Raw genomic sequence first — 14,229 nt, forward strand, 5'->3', positions numbered from 1 at the left:
GTGCTACCAGGTCTTGGTATTTTTAAGGAGAAGCCACAACTCCAGAATATTTTTAAAAATAAAATCTTTGGTGCTTTTTTATTTTTTTAAGATTTCAAAAATTACTTTGCAGGCAGAGAGAATAGCACATGCAAAGGCCTTTGAGAGCGGGGGGTGCTCCGGGCTTTGTCAAGACCTCTCAGGGGGCCCCCCAAGTCAGATAGAAGGGGTGTCTTTTCTTAGGAGTGGGAGGGGTGGCAGAGGGAGGGAACCACCAGATTTGGGAGGAAGAAAGGTATGAAGTCACAGTGAATCATTTGAAGTAGGCGTGCTTTTTTTATTTTTTTTAAAGGGGAGCTAAAAATCATTTTCCTGTTTCTGAGCTACTTTTATTCTACTTTATGAGCTTTTGTGTCATTCAGAGGACTTGGAAACTTTCGTTCTGCCTCCTACTGAATCTGTGGAGTGGGTTGGGAGAACTTTGAAAAGCTCTTCCCTACCCATGTTCGTCTGCCAAGGGATATGGTGGGGGGGCTAGCTGGGCAGTGGGACCAGAGACGAGAGGTGCTCGAGCCACCTCGGCATTGAGCATATCGGAAGCTTCAGTGGTGCTCAAGTCCTAAGGATGTGGCATTGGGCACAGTCCCAGTGGGATATATATGTTCTGGGAAATAGGGCTGTGTTCTTCAAGGTCAAAAAGGAGTTGTTTTGCCTGACCAGACGGTGGCGCAGTGGATAGAGCGTCGGACTGGGATGCAGAAGACTCAGGTTCGAGACCCCGAGGTCGCCAGCTTGAGCGTGGGCTCATCTGACTTGAGCAAAAAGCTCACCAGCTTGAGCCCAAGGTCGCTGGCTCCAGCAAGGGGTTACTCGGTCTTCTGAAGGCCCGTGGTCAAGGCACATATGAGAAAGCAATCAATGAACAACTAAGGTGTTGCAACGAAAAACTGATGATTGATGCTTCTCATCTCTCTCTGTCTCTGTAAAAAAAAAAAAAAGTTGTTTTGCATATATTAAAAAGTTACCTTAAAAAAAAAAGTGCATTGTGATTGAAGAAAAAGCACTGCACAAAAGACATAAAAAGTTATTCTGATTTGTTTTCTTCCTGAGTTGGTCAGGCCTCAGGGTCAATGGGGGATTTTCTCCAATTCTAGACTAGTTTTCTGAGCAGGGTCCTTCTTAAGGTCCGCTAAGTTAGTGGCTGCTTAGATTTCAGAGGCCATTGGCAGGATTAAGCTGGGAAATGGGTTGGCTTGGTCATCTTTTGGCTGGGAGACATGGAGTTTGAGGTATATTCTTGAAACAACCTGGAGGGTTTGAAGGCAGGCAGTACATTGGGACACAGTAATTAGCCAGTCAGACAAAGATCTCCTACAACATCAAAAACAACAAAAATGCAGCATGAGTAAGTGCTTTGTGCTGTGATGGGAAAATGCATGGTGCTGTGAGTGGACATAACCAGAGAGGATCCCATTGGCCCAGAGCTAGTTGGATGGTCTGCATTGATGTTTGGTAGAAATGAAGGTGGCTAAGGTGACTTTCACAACATCCAGTATTGTTCTTTATTCTTGGGATGGAGTAAGATGAGGATGTGGATGAGGGAGATAGGTAATGGCTCTAGGTGTTTGGCAGGGCCTGGAGCAACTCTTGTGATTTCTTCTGGAGGATGGGGTCAGAGAACGATCTTGTTTTAGGTGAGGATATGGTGATACTGTAGGAAAAATGGATCTCCTAAAAATTGGCGACCACCAGAAGGGACCAGTTAGTATCTTGAGCTTTCCCTAGATCTTCCTGCCCACAATGCTCTTCCAAATTTGCATTATTACTCAAGTGAAAAACTCTGTAGTTGAAGGGGGGACTCTCGTCCTGGTGAAGGATACTGTGCGTTGCTGCCGGGCCTGGCACTCATGAAGGTTGACCTTGCTCAGCCCTGGGTCCCTCTGGTACTGGGCTGTCGGAAGGTCACCTGGCAGTGTCCGCTGATGGCAGGAAAGAGAGCTCTCTAGGCTGGCCCATTCAGGGAACCGGCTTACTCTGATCTGTTATCTTTGTGGTACACAGCATTTACTTTGCCACTGTTGGCTTGAGGTTGTTCAGGTTGTTACTTGACCACAAAGTGGAAATCTGGGAAGAGAAGTGCTCAGCTGGCTTGGAGGGTTTCCAGGCATTGCATTGATCTGCAGTGTCCTGCTCTTCAGGCATTAAGAACCCGGTCAGACTTCTCTGTGCTTTGGAGGTGTTCCTCGAAGGCCACCTTGATGACGGGAGGCTCCCAGACCCTCTGTTCTGCCGGGGTGAGCCTGCACAGGCGTGTGAGGTCAGGTCTCTCCGACCCTGGACAGCTGCAGTAGTTCTCTGGAGGCACTGGCCTTGGGTCCGGGGACTGGAGCAAGGTGGGAGGCTCCCTTCACTTACCTAGTTTCCATCTTGGCTGCTGCCATTATATATATATATATATATCTCTTGGCTGCTGGCATTGTGTGTGTGTGTGTGTGTGTATATATATATGTATGTATGTATATATATTTTTTACCTAAAATAAAAAGGAGCTAAGTGCTGGTTGTCAGAATGTGATGTAGGGAGTAGGTAAATGCACTAAGACTGTGCAGCTCCCTCGAGCCCTGGGTCCGTGAATCCTGCCCAAAGGATGCCAGGTTATTAAGGCACTTGTTTGGGAGCTCCTGAAGCCTCTGGGTGAGAGATACCCATGACCAAATGGGTACCAGAGTCTGGGCAGCAGAATCACCTGAGTAATTCCTGCGCCTCCAAGTTAGAGATTCTGATTTAATGGGTCTGAGGCTCGGGAAATTTTTTTAGAGTGAGAAGAGCTTCTCAACTAGGGGGAGTTCTTCTTACTCTTCAAGTAAATTCTGCCTCCTTGTTTCTTCACGCTGGCTTTGAACACTGAGCCCTAACCATGGCTTGGTCTTCACGCCTCTTTTTTTATTTTTTAAGTAGTGTCTGCACACGTGTGTGCAAGAGAGAGGGGGGGAGAGGGAGACCAGAAGGGAGAGAGATGAGAAGCATCAGTTCTTTTTGTTGTGGCACCTTAGTTGTTAAATGATTGCTTCTCATATGCGCCCTGACGGGGGGTGGGGGGTGGGGGGTGGGGTAGGGGGGCTCTACTTGAACCAATGGCCTTTGGGCTCAAGCCAGCGACCATGGAATCATGTGAATGATCCCACACTTAAGCCAGCGACCTTGGGGTTTCAAACCTGGGACCTCAGTGCTCTAGGTCAAGGCTCTATCCACTGTGCTGCACCAGTGGTCAGGCAGGTCTTCACTATTTTTTATGCCTCTTTCCAAAAGCTTGCCTTTGGGGGATGCTTTCTCTTCGCTCCCCCCACCCTGGCCCCATCCCCATCCCCACAGCATAGACCAGGAGCGCTGCCTCATCTCTCTCTCTCTTTTTTTTTTTTTTGTATTTTTCTGAAGCTGGAAACGGGGAGAGACAGTCAGACAGACTCCCGCATGCGCCCGACCGGGATCCACCCGGCACGCCCACCAGGGGCGAAGCTCTGCCCACCAGGGGGCGATGCTCTGCCCCTCCGGGGCATCGCTCTGCTGCGACCAGAGCCACTCTAGCGCCTGGGGCAGAGGCCAAGGAGCCATCCCCAGCGCCCGGGCCATCTTTGCTCCAATGGAGCCTTGGCTGCGGGAGGGGAAGAGAGAGACAGAGAGGAAGGAGGGGGTGGGGGTGGAGAAGCAAATGGGCGCTTCTCCTGTGTGCCCTGGCCGGGAATCGAACCCGGGTCCCCCGCACGCCAGGCCGACGCTCTACCGCTGAGCCAACCGGCCAGGGCGCCTCATCTCTTTTTGATCCATGCAGAACAGGAGAACTCCTCCTGGGGATTTTGATGGGCCGATTTACTAGGACGTTTTCTCATCTTTCCCCCTTGAGGCTTGACTGCATAGTAAGTAGATTCTGGCCCTGAAAATGCAGACCCTGAGGTGGAGATAGGACCATCTTGTGAGGGGCACGGGAAAAAAAAATCTGCTTGCTGTCTTCTCAGAGACCGTGTTTCTTGGGCGTGCAGACTCTAGGATTGCACTGGCTGCCTGGAGGGAGTCAGAGGTGGGCACTGCCAGGGAGCAGGGCTGTATTGGCCCTCGTGATAAGGGCGCTTGGCAAGATGCACCCCCCAGGAGTGCTTGTGTGGGGCTGTGCTTTGGCCTCAGCGGATGCTGGGCACGTGGCATCAGGCAGGGGTGTTTAAGACCCCTGAAGTCATGTGAGATGTGGGCCAGACCAAACCGGAGGGGCTGTTCTCGCTCTGCTTTAGTCCATGCTGTCCCATGACCTGTAATTCTCACCTTGCCCTCAGTTTGCCCCCTGCCTGCTCCACTCCCATCCCTGCCTTAGACCTTCTGCAGGCCTCTGTCCGTGCTGGAAGTGGCTCTTCACTCCATCCGTGATCAGTGCTCCCGTACACCTGTGCCTAGCCAGATCTGGACATTTACTGTTGTTTTTAGACTCTTTCTGAGTGTCGGGGTCTGTCTTGTACCCAGACAGACCAGCTTAAGGGCAGGGACTGAGTCTTGTTCGTTTCTGCATCTCAGTCACCTCGTGCACCACCTGGCGTGAAGTCGAGTTCAGGAAATACCTAGTTCTAGTGAGTGACTGAATCAATCTGTTCTTCAAGGGGCTGATATAAATAACTCCTGCCACGATCTTATAGTTGAGCATTGTCCAGTTATTACAGTGCTAGTACCTGGTACATAAACTCATTTATGGCCTTGTAAAAGGAAATTTTTTTTAGCATAAAGTATATATTTTAGACAGTTTGGGGCAACTGAGCACTTTTGAAGTAGCCGATACATTGTGTTTGTGAGCATTTTTTGTACTTTCAGCAGCAAAAGTTTTGAAAATGTCACATTAGGAAACGAACTGTGAGGGAACCTGTTATAATTTACTCATATTTTTTGAAAAATGAAGGTGTGGTGATCATTTTATTACAAAATAGGTTGGATACTTCAATTTTATTTCCTTGAATTTAGTATTAGCTTTGAGAGACACACAGATCTCTCTCTCTCTCTCTCTCTCCCCCCCCCTCCCTCTCTCTGCCTACACTCCCCCACACACAGGGTCAAAAGTCAGTTTACAGTTGTATGTGAAAGTTTATTCTTGTATTATTATTATTATTTTACATACAAACAACTGTATATACACAGGTAGAGGGAGGTATTTCTGTACTACAAGAAGTCATAGGTAGAGAGAAATATTTCTGTATCATAAGAAGAACAATAAGCTCTTCTGTGTTGAGACAATAGGGAGTGGTGGAGACTGGGGCATAGTGGAGTAGGCAAGTTTGCCTATGAAGGTCAGCTACCCCTTAGCACCAGCTGATCATGCTCAGACATGAGTATGGATAGATCTTCTGGTATTTTGTTTTTTTTTTTAAAAGAAAAGCCAAAGGTCTGGGTTGCAGAAGTCTGGGTTTTATGACTGATTTTTTAGTTGGGCTTACATTTTCTAAACATATTCTGTAGTTCAATATAATACCTCTATAAGGTAAATGTGACCTGCTGGGCTTTCATGTTGTAATCCCCATTATGTATGATTTATAATGCTTCTTTCTGCCCAAGAGCCCATGATCCTAAGGGGGACCATTTAGTTGGTGAACTGAAGAGTCTTGTTCTATGTGGGGAAGTCGGAGTGGGAAGGGAGTGGGCTGGAAGAGTTGGATGGGGGCTTTGAGTTTAAACAGGGTGACTTACAATTGGTATTTGAATGGCCTTCTTGCAGAGAGGCTACAGGTGCCTGATTCATACCAGATGTTCTGTGTTTGTCATTGCAGGAATTGGCATTTGCTGGAAGAGTCTGTGAAACCCCGCCTCTGCCCAGACCTCCAGGACCAATGCATCTTTCCATCACCTTAAATCACTGGTGAATATGTGTGTGTGTGTGTCTTTCCTTCTGCAGTGAAAGGAAATATTTTTAGTGGACTATAGGATGTAATTTTCAGGGAACCACACTGTCCTTTTTATTATAGAAGGGAGGGAGGGACACTGGGCTAGGCTTTGGCATGTCTGGGTTCTGGTACCTACTGGGTTCTGCCACTTTTGCTGTTGGATGTTAGGTGAATTGTTGGACCTCTCTGAGCCCCAGAAAGAAATGTATCCTGTCCTGCTAAAAGAGATTGTGTATGTGAGTGCTTCATAGGGAATAAAGTGCTTGGCAAATGTAAGGTAATCTTATTTGGCAGGGCAAGTCTAAGCTAATCATAAATAAAACGTGAACACTGATGAAAACATGCATTTTAAATACCTGTTTGCCGAGACCTCTAGAGTGGTTCTTCAAAAGATTTGCATTTTCTTCCTACCACTGCTGCGCTTTTTTTCTTTTTTTAAAGGATGAACCAATTACATTTTAAGTTACCTTTATTTTTATTTGCAATAATTTCACAGTTAACAAATATTTTTCCTTTTTAGAAAGAAACTTACTTACTCATCACAACAGGTCAATGTTTTGCATCTGTGGCAGTTGAAAGAGGCAAAAATATGTCCTTACCAACAGTGGTTCCAAAGCTGAGATGAGGATGCTTCGAGGCTGCCCCTGGTGATGCTGAAGGTCTCATGGAGGCTGTGGAGGGGCAGCACCAGCATGACAGAGAGGCAGGTGGTCTGTGCATCTTGATTGCAGACACTCTTTTTTGAGAAAAGCCTGCTTTTTTTTTTTTTTTAACATTGACTACCTGGTCAGCTCCCACCATGTGGACCAGGTGCTCTTTTTTTGTTTTGTTTTTTAATCGAGTGAGAGGCAGGGAGGCTCAGAGTGATAGACTTCCTGCATGCGCTCTGACCAGGATCTACCCGGCAACCCCTATCTGGGACTGATGTTCTGCCCCTTCAGCCACTGCTCCGTTGCTTGGCAACTGAGCTATTTTAATGCCTGAGGCAAGCCCATAGAGCAGGGGTCGCCAAACTACGGCCTGCGGGCCGCATGCAGCCCCCTGAGGCCATATCCAACCCCCACCGCACTTCCGGAAGGGGCACCTCTTTCATTGGTGGTCAGTGAGAGGAGCATAGTTCCCACTGAAATACTGGTCAGTTTGTTGATTTAAATTTACTTGTTCTTTATTTTAAATATTGTATTTGTTCCCGTTTTGTTTTTTTACTTTAAAATAAGATATATGCAGTATGCGTAGGGATTTGTTCATAGTTATTTTTATAGTCCGGCCCTCCAACGGTCTGAGGGACAGTGAACTGGCCCCCTGTGTAAAAAGTTTGGGGACCCCTGCCATAGAGCCATCTTCAGTGCCCGGGTCCAACTTGCTCATCCAAGCCATGGCTGTGGGAGGGGAAAAGTGAGGGGGGTGGGTGGAGAAGTAGATGGTAGCTTCTCCAGTATGCCCTGATTGGGAATCAGACATGGACTTCCACACGTTGGGCCGAAGCTCTACCACTATGTAAACCGGCCAGGGCCCCGGGTGCTTCTGTATCCCTGTGACACAAATCCCAGTAGCACGGCCACTTGGGAGCTGCCCAGGTGCAGGGGGCTAGGCGCTGGAGCAGAGGAAGGGTGGTCAGGACAGGCAGACCCAGGGGTAGGGGCCCATTTCAGGCTTGAGAAGCTGATTGTTAGGATACCGTGGCTTAGGGGGATATTTTGGGTCCCCTAACTGGAGTCACATATGATAGGCAGGAGGGGTTCTGTGCTTGGGATCCCCAGGGATACCACACAGATAGCCTCAGGTGGGTGGGACAGTTTACCCATTCAGCAAACAAGGATCCAATGCCCAATCTGTGCCAAGGCACTGCTCTGGACGCTGAAGATTCCATGGCCACAAGACAGACTGTGTCCATGTTTCCTTGGAGCTGAGATTTGAGTGGCAGTGACAGACTGTATGAGCACCATGGGGGCTGGAGTTTGTTTATCGTACTCACGGCCATATTTCCAGCTCTGAGAAGAGCACGTTCCTTATGATGGGTGTTCGCAAAATACTGTTTTATGAATGAAGTAAGTAACTAAACGGATAATATAATTTCAGGTAGTAATAAGTGTTGTAAAAAAGAAAACGAAGCGAGGGACCGGATGGAGCTCTTTTTTTTTTTGGTGTGTGCAGTGAGGTTCTTTTTGAAAGAGTAGTCTGACGAGGCTTCTGTGGCATTGGGGGCAGGGAGAAGGGGGGGAGATATGCAGAGATCTGAAGGGAGTGAAGGAATCTGGGGGGGGGGGTGTTTAGGCAGAGGGAGCAGCAAGCTAAAAGAAAGGCCTGTGATGATGGCAGAGCCTGGCATGATAAAGGACAAGGAGGACAGCCAGTTTGGCTGGCCTTGAGCAGGGAGGCGGTAGTTATGGGGAGGGAGAGTGATATGAAATGAGATCAGTGGTAGGTGAGAGCCAGATCTTGTAGGCCATAATAAGGTGTTTGGATTTTAAATCTCTGATTGTGATTGGAAATCACTGGAGAAGTTTGGGTAATATAGTGATGTGATACTTTTTGTGCTTTAAAATGAATTTTCTGGGTCCTGAGTGGAGAATGGACTTTGGGGGCAGGAGCAGAATCATTGTAACCTGCAGGAGGCCCTTCTAGTGGTCCAGGCTTGGCGGAGACCGTGTGGTGGCTAGAGAGTTGTGTGAGGCGGTGAAGTCGGGATATATTGAAGGGCGAGTTTGCTGGGTTGGTGTGGGTGTGAGCAAAAAGATGAGTCAAGGAGGAGCTGGTGTTTTGGGGTGAATGATGTTGCTATTTACTGAGATGGGGAACAAAGAGGGAGGTTTGGGGGCCCTAAGAGTTTTGTTTGGGATGTATTACGTATGAGATGCCCACCTGATACTCTTGTAGAGAGGCAGAGTTGCCTGGGGCTGGAAATGCTACCTTGGAGAGTCATCCGAATGTATTAATAAATAGTATTTAAAGTGATGAGACTGGAGGCAATCACCTAGGGAGAGGACAGAGGGATTGTAGGATTTGGATGGAAAAGAGGGAAGGCAAAGCATGGATTTTCATATAAAATCCCTACTAAGAAGTAAATGAAGACACATTCTAATGAATATGGTATGATTTCATGTAATGATAATATAAATTATTTAAATAAGATAATGTGATATGAGTAGTAACAAAGCCTCTCCTTACATAAAAATGTTTGACATACTGTGACTCCCCCAAATCAAGAAAATTAATTTTAGCTCATACATACAGAGAGTATATTGATAGTTGCGTGAGGTGGGGGGTGGGGAGGGGCAAAATGGATGAAGTGAGTCAAAATGTACAATCTTCCAATCATAAAATAAGTAAGTCCTGAGGAAGTAATGTACAACATAGCAACTATATTTAATAAGTAAGTCCTGAGGAAGTAATGTACAACATAGCAACTATATTTAATAATGCTATACTGCATATCTGAAAGTTGCGAAGAGAGTATATCTTATAAGTTCTCATCACAAGATAAAAAATTCTGTAACTATGTATGGTGAAGATGTTAACTAGACCTATTGTGGTGATCATTTCACAGTGTATATAAATATCAAATCATATTGTACATCTGAAAATAATATAATGTATGTCAGTTATACTTAAAAATATATAAAGTGAAAGAATATTAGTTTTAGAATTGTGTAATTTTGTATCTGGTCAACTAAATGAATTATGGACTGCGTTTAAGCAGTTGGCACATGGCTGTGCCTTTGGCTGGCAAGCAGAAGATCCAGCATCCTTTGCCAAAAGCTTGTAAACGACACTGTTCTTTATATGCACTGGGACTTCACAAGCTATTTTGATGACTATTAAGTTTAATCACTGTTAATGTTTCAGATTTTTCTCATCCTATAATCATATCATCCAAAAGTTCATTAAATGAAGGTTTGCTAAGTGAAAAACATGCCTGAAAAATCAGACACTGTGCAGTGAAAGTTAGATGTGATGAAATTTTATGGAGACAGTCAAACAGGCACCACGATTTGCAGTACCTCAATTTAGGAAATGTTCAGGATATCTTTGAAATATCAAGAATAAATGCTACGAGATAAAAAGCAGCAAAAATAAGCCCTGGCCGGTTGGCTCAGTGGTAGAGCGTCGGCCTGGCATGCAGAAGTCCCGGGTTCGATTCCCGGCCAGGGCACACAGGAAAAGCGCCCATCTGCTTCTCCACCCCTCCCCCTCTCCTTCCTCTCTGTCTCTCTCTTCCCCTCCTGCAGCGAGGCTCCATTGGAGCAAAGATGGCCCGGGCGCTGGGGATGGCTCCTTGGCCTCTGCCCCAGGCGCTGGAGTGGCTCTGGTCGCAAAAGAGCGACGCCCTGGAGGGGCAGAGCATCGCCCCCTAGTGGGCGTGCCGGGTGGATCCCGGTCGGGCGCATGCGGGAGTCTGTCTGACTGTCTCTCCCCGTTTCCAGCTTCAGAAAAATACAAAAAAAAAAAAAAAAGCAGCAAAAATATACTGTGATGCTTGTAATAGAGATATGTTTCAAGGACCACCCACACCCCTCTATAGCTGCCATTGACTGATAGAAGAGAATCAGTTCTGAACCCCATACATTTCCATCTATCTGTGGGCTTCCGGCGCAGAGCACAGCTGTTACATACTGGGCTTGTCCATTTCCTGGACAAACGGCCCTACTGAGCTTCCTGCATGTTCTGTTGGGTTCCTTAGTTTTTCCATTTTGAGGTTACTTGGTGTGTTTCTTTAGTCTCGTTGTCTCCTGCCCCCATGAACAGTGTTGTCCCCTTGTCACAGTTCACAGCTCAAAGCGTGCCAGCCTCCTCTCTCTTGCCCTGAGCCTGGGCCCCACCCCTCTCTGACTGCCCTGGGGAGCCCCCCAGTTTAGCCGGCTCTTTTGAGTGTCCTCAGGATTTCCTTTGTAAACATACTCACTTTCCCCCAGGCCTGGTCTTCTCAGGCCTTCTGTGGGAGGGCCGGAGGCTGGGAAGCCGGGGCAGCCCTGAGGGCATGGGAGAGGCGGCCTTCTACATGGTGCTGTGCAGATTGCATGGACAAAGGGCAGCCCTGACTTCCTTGCTTTGACACGCATTTCAAGATCGATACTGTAGTATCGAAGTGAAAATATTCTCAGTAGACATCTTTAGCGTTCTAATCTCTGAAGAGTGAGCGTTGATTGTATAGCGTTCTATATCTAGAACCAGCGATTTATGGCAGAGCGAAGGTTTGAGTGAAACGGTGTTCATGATGATAGTGCCAACCCTGGTTTTCCTTTATCTTCTGTTCCCCTGAAATGGAACCTACATAAGATAAAAAAGAAATGAAACTCACTGCCAATCATATTAGGGAGGATTTCTCCTCTCTGCTTGCTTCTTCAGTTGAGTGATTTTAGGAATAAGAGGATGGTACTCTCTTGTGCCCCCAGAGACGTAGAGTGGTGGACATGTAACCGGGGGTGGTGTCCTCCTTCAGTTAAAAGCAGATCAGTGCTTCAGTGCTTGCGAGCTCGTCGACCATCTCAGGATGAGATGCTAGAGACCTGTCACCTTGTGGGGGGCCGTGGTGTAAGAAGACTTCCTTTCCTCTGTGGAGCCATCTCTACTTCTAATTGTTTTTGTATCCTGTTTATGTATGAGCTTTTAAAAGCATAACAATCTCCCTTTCAGGCTTAATACATCATCTAGAAATCTGTAAAGTTCCTTCACGACTTCACTTTCTGAGTGCTATTGCTCGATGTGTATTTTGGTCGAGGTCACTGCCTGTTCCCTGTCCATTGCCTCTGTTTGTTTAAGGTTCATGTTCATGAGTAACCAGGGACTAGGCTTTTTAAAAATTGAATTTAAAATTTTTGCTTGTTAGGGATATGTCAGGCCAGTTTCTTTCCTCCTTTCTTCCCTTTTTGCAAAGAAGAATTAAGGCTGTTTCTAGCCAATATTTTATTCAGCTGCTTTAGACAAATAATGGATTAGAAATGAGCTGTAATTGCTGTGAGTTGAGCCACAAATTACAGCCATTTCATCTGGACAGTTCTGGTGCCCTTCAGAGCAGAGACTTAACTGCACTGCGAACAGGACAGGGTATTTGTGATCTATTGTTTCTGATAGTTTCTAAACCCAGAATTCAGTCAAATTTAAAAGCAACCTATACTCATTTTCCTCCTCTTAGGAATCTCTACGGCTGTAGGAAAATGCTTGAAATGGAATTGGCATAAGTTGTCACATTCCCAAACGCGAAGGCCAGGATTCAGTGACGAGGACCCATGCTGTCGCTCACCCCGTGCTGTTTGCTGTGCTCTTGGGCAGCTTCTGCGGGGCTCATTGGCTGAAAGTGTTTCCTTGGGCTGCCATATTGGTTTGTTATTGCGTCCTACAAGGACATGATACCCATTCTGTGTAGCAGTGACATTTCTTAGGTGTCGGTGCTTCTCCAAGAGATTTACACGTTTGATTTTGTACTTTTTTTTTTTTTTTTTACAGAGGCAGAGATAGACAGGGACAGACAGACAGGAACGGAGAGAGATGAGAAGCATCAATCATCAGTTTCTCGTTGCGTGTTGCGACTTCTTAGTTGTTCATTGATTGCTTTCTCATATGTGCCTTGACTATGGGCCTGCAGCAGACCGAGTAACTCCTTGCTGGAGCCAGTGACCTTGGATCCAAGCTGGTGAGCTTTTTTTTGCTCAAGCCAGATGAGCCTGCACTCAAGCTGGCGACCTCGGGGTCTCGAACCTGGGTCCTTCTGCATCTTAGTCCGACACTCTATCCACTGCGCCACCACCTGGTCAGGCTGATTTTGTACTTTTTTAACAAACGGGAAAACCATATCACATTTACTGGTCATGTGTAAAACCAAGATATCATCTCTTTTCCCATCTAGTGACTACAGACAGAGAGTGAAATATCATCTTTTGTCTCCCTTTTTATTACCCTGGTTCAAGGAAGCAAACATTAGATTGTAGTTGGTGCTGTCACTAAAACAAGAGATCAACCTCATCTCCAGTAATTAGTGAATGTCATGGGATGAAATCATTCCGATTGCTCCACTGACTAATTTCGACAAGGCACCATCTGATAGCAGTGCCCTCATCCTGAAGTCTCCTTATCAACACAGAGATGATTCACTCAGTTTTCCTCACTCAGAGATTTTCTCTGGTGTGCTGATGATGGCAGTGATTATGTAAAAAATGGTTCCTGCAGAGGTATGCTTGAAAAATAGACTGCATTGCTTGTGCTTGAACTTGCACAACCAGACTTTCACTTTTATGATCAGATAGGTATCGGTTCATTGGTTCTTAAGCTTTTGGGAAGGAAGGTTTAAGAATTCCTCTAAGGCACATATACACATACACAATTTGCATATATAATACTGTTATATTTTCAGGAGTTGACACTCCCCAACCAGGTAGGAAGCCTTCTAACTTAGTCACACAAGCCATTAGCATACCATAACAGTGATGGCATTTGGATGGCTCTGAGTGGCAAGTACCTGCTCCAGGATGGCATTTCTATCAAACAGAGAAAGTTTAGGGAAGATAGCTATTTTCAGGGCGGCCAAGTGCCAATGAAATTTGCAACTTCCAGAATTGTCCCGACATGGACTCAAAGGTTGGAAATAGTCTTATATGAATTGCTATTGCTTTTATGCAAAAAGGAGGTAGACAGGCCCTGGCCAGTTGGCTCAGTGGTAGAGCGTCGGCCTGGCGTGCAGGAATCCCGGGTTCAATTCCTGGCCAGGGCACACAGGAGAAGCGCCCATCTGCTTCTCCACCCCTCCCCCTCTCCTTCCTCTCTGTCTCTCTCTTCCCCTCCCGCAGCCAAGGCTCCATTGGAGCAAAGTTGGCCCGGGCGCTGAGGATGGCTCTGTGGCCTCTGCCTCAGGCGCTAGAATGGCTCTGGCTGCAACAGAGCAATGCCCCAGATGGGCAGAGCATCGCCCCCTGGTGGATCCCAGTCGGGCGCATGTGGGAGTCTGTCTGACTGCCTCCCTGTTTCCAACTTCAGAAAAATACAAACAAACAAAAACAACAACAACAACAAAAAAGAAGGTAGAGGCACCTGTATCCTTTTTGCTTTCTAATGGCTAATTTAATTTTTTTTCTGAGTTTATTCATTTTCCCTCCCCTCCTCCCCTGGCCAAGGTGCAGGTTATTATAAGAGAATACAGGTTCTTAAAAAAAAACAGAGAGAGATCAGCCTTTATTTTCCAACAAAATTTGTGTTACTAGTTTCCCTGAGTTAATCACTTAATAGCATTCTATCCTTTGTGGGGGTTTGCAAACCGGCTGCCCACAAAACCCAGTGTTTTAAAAGATTTTGAGGTGGCCAGCTTTGTAAAGGTCAGGAAAGTTCACATAATTCGATTTCTAACTAC

The 14,229-nt window shown here is 46.4% G+C and overlaps 1 protein-coding gene across 4 annotated transcripts in view; it reads left to right on the forward strand.

The window, feature by feature from the left end:
• Positions 1–14,229, forward strand: part of SORBS1 (sorbin and SH3 domain containing 1) — a 260,387-nt gene that overhangs the window by 64,064 nt on the left and 182,094 nt on the right. For 3 of the 4 annotated variants that reach the window (XM_066354907.1, XM_066354909.1, XM_066354908.1), the window contains exon 2: positions 5,778–5,866. The gene's annotated coding sequence lies outside the window, so the exon portion shown is untranslated. Of the gene's footprint in view, positions 1–5,777; positions 5,875–14,229 lie in introns of all 4 variants that reach the window. The other variant, XM_066354910.1, reaches the window with a different exon arrangement.

Source organism: Saccopteryx leptura, chromosome 13 (genome assembly GCF_036850995.1).
Source record: "Saccopteryx leptura isolate mSacLep1 chromosome 13, mSacLep1_pri_phased_curated, whole genome shotgun sequence".
NCBI classification, from domain to species: domain Eukaryota; kingdom Metazoa; phylum Chordata; class Mammalia; order Chiroptera; family Emballonuridae; genus Saccopteryx; species Saccopteryx leptura.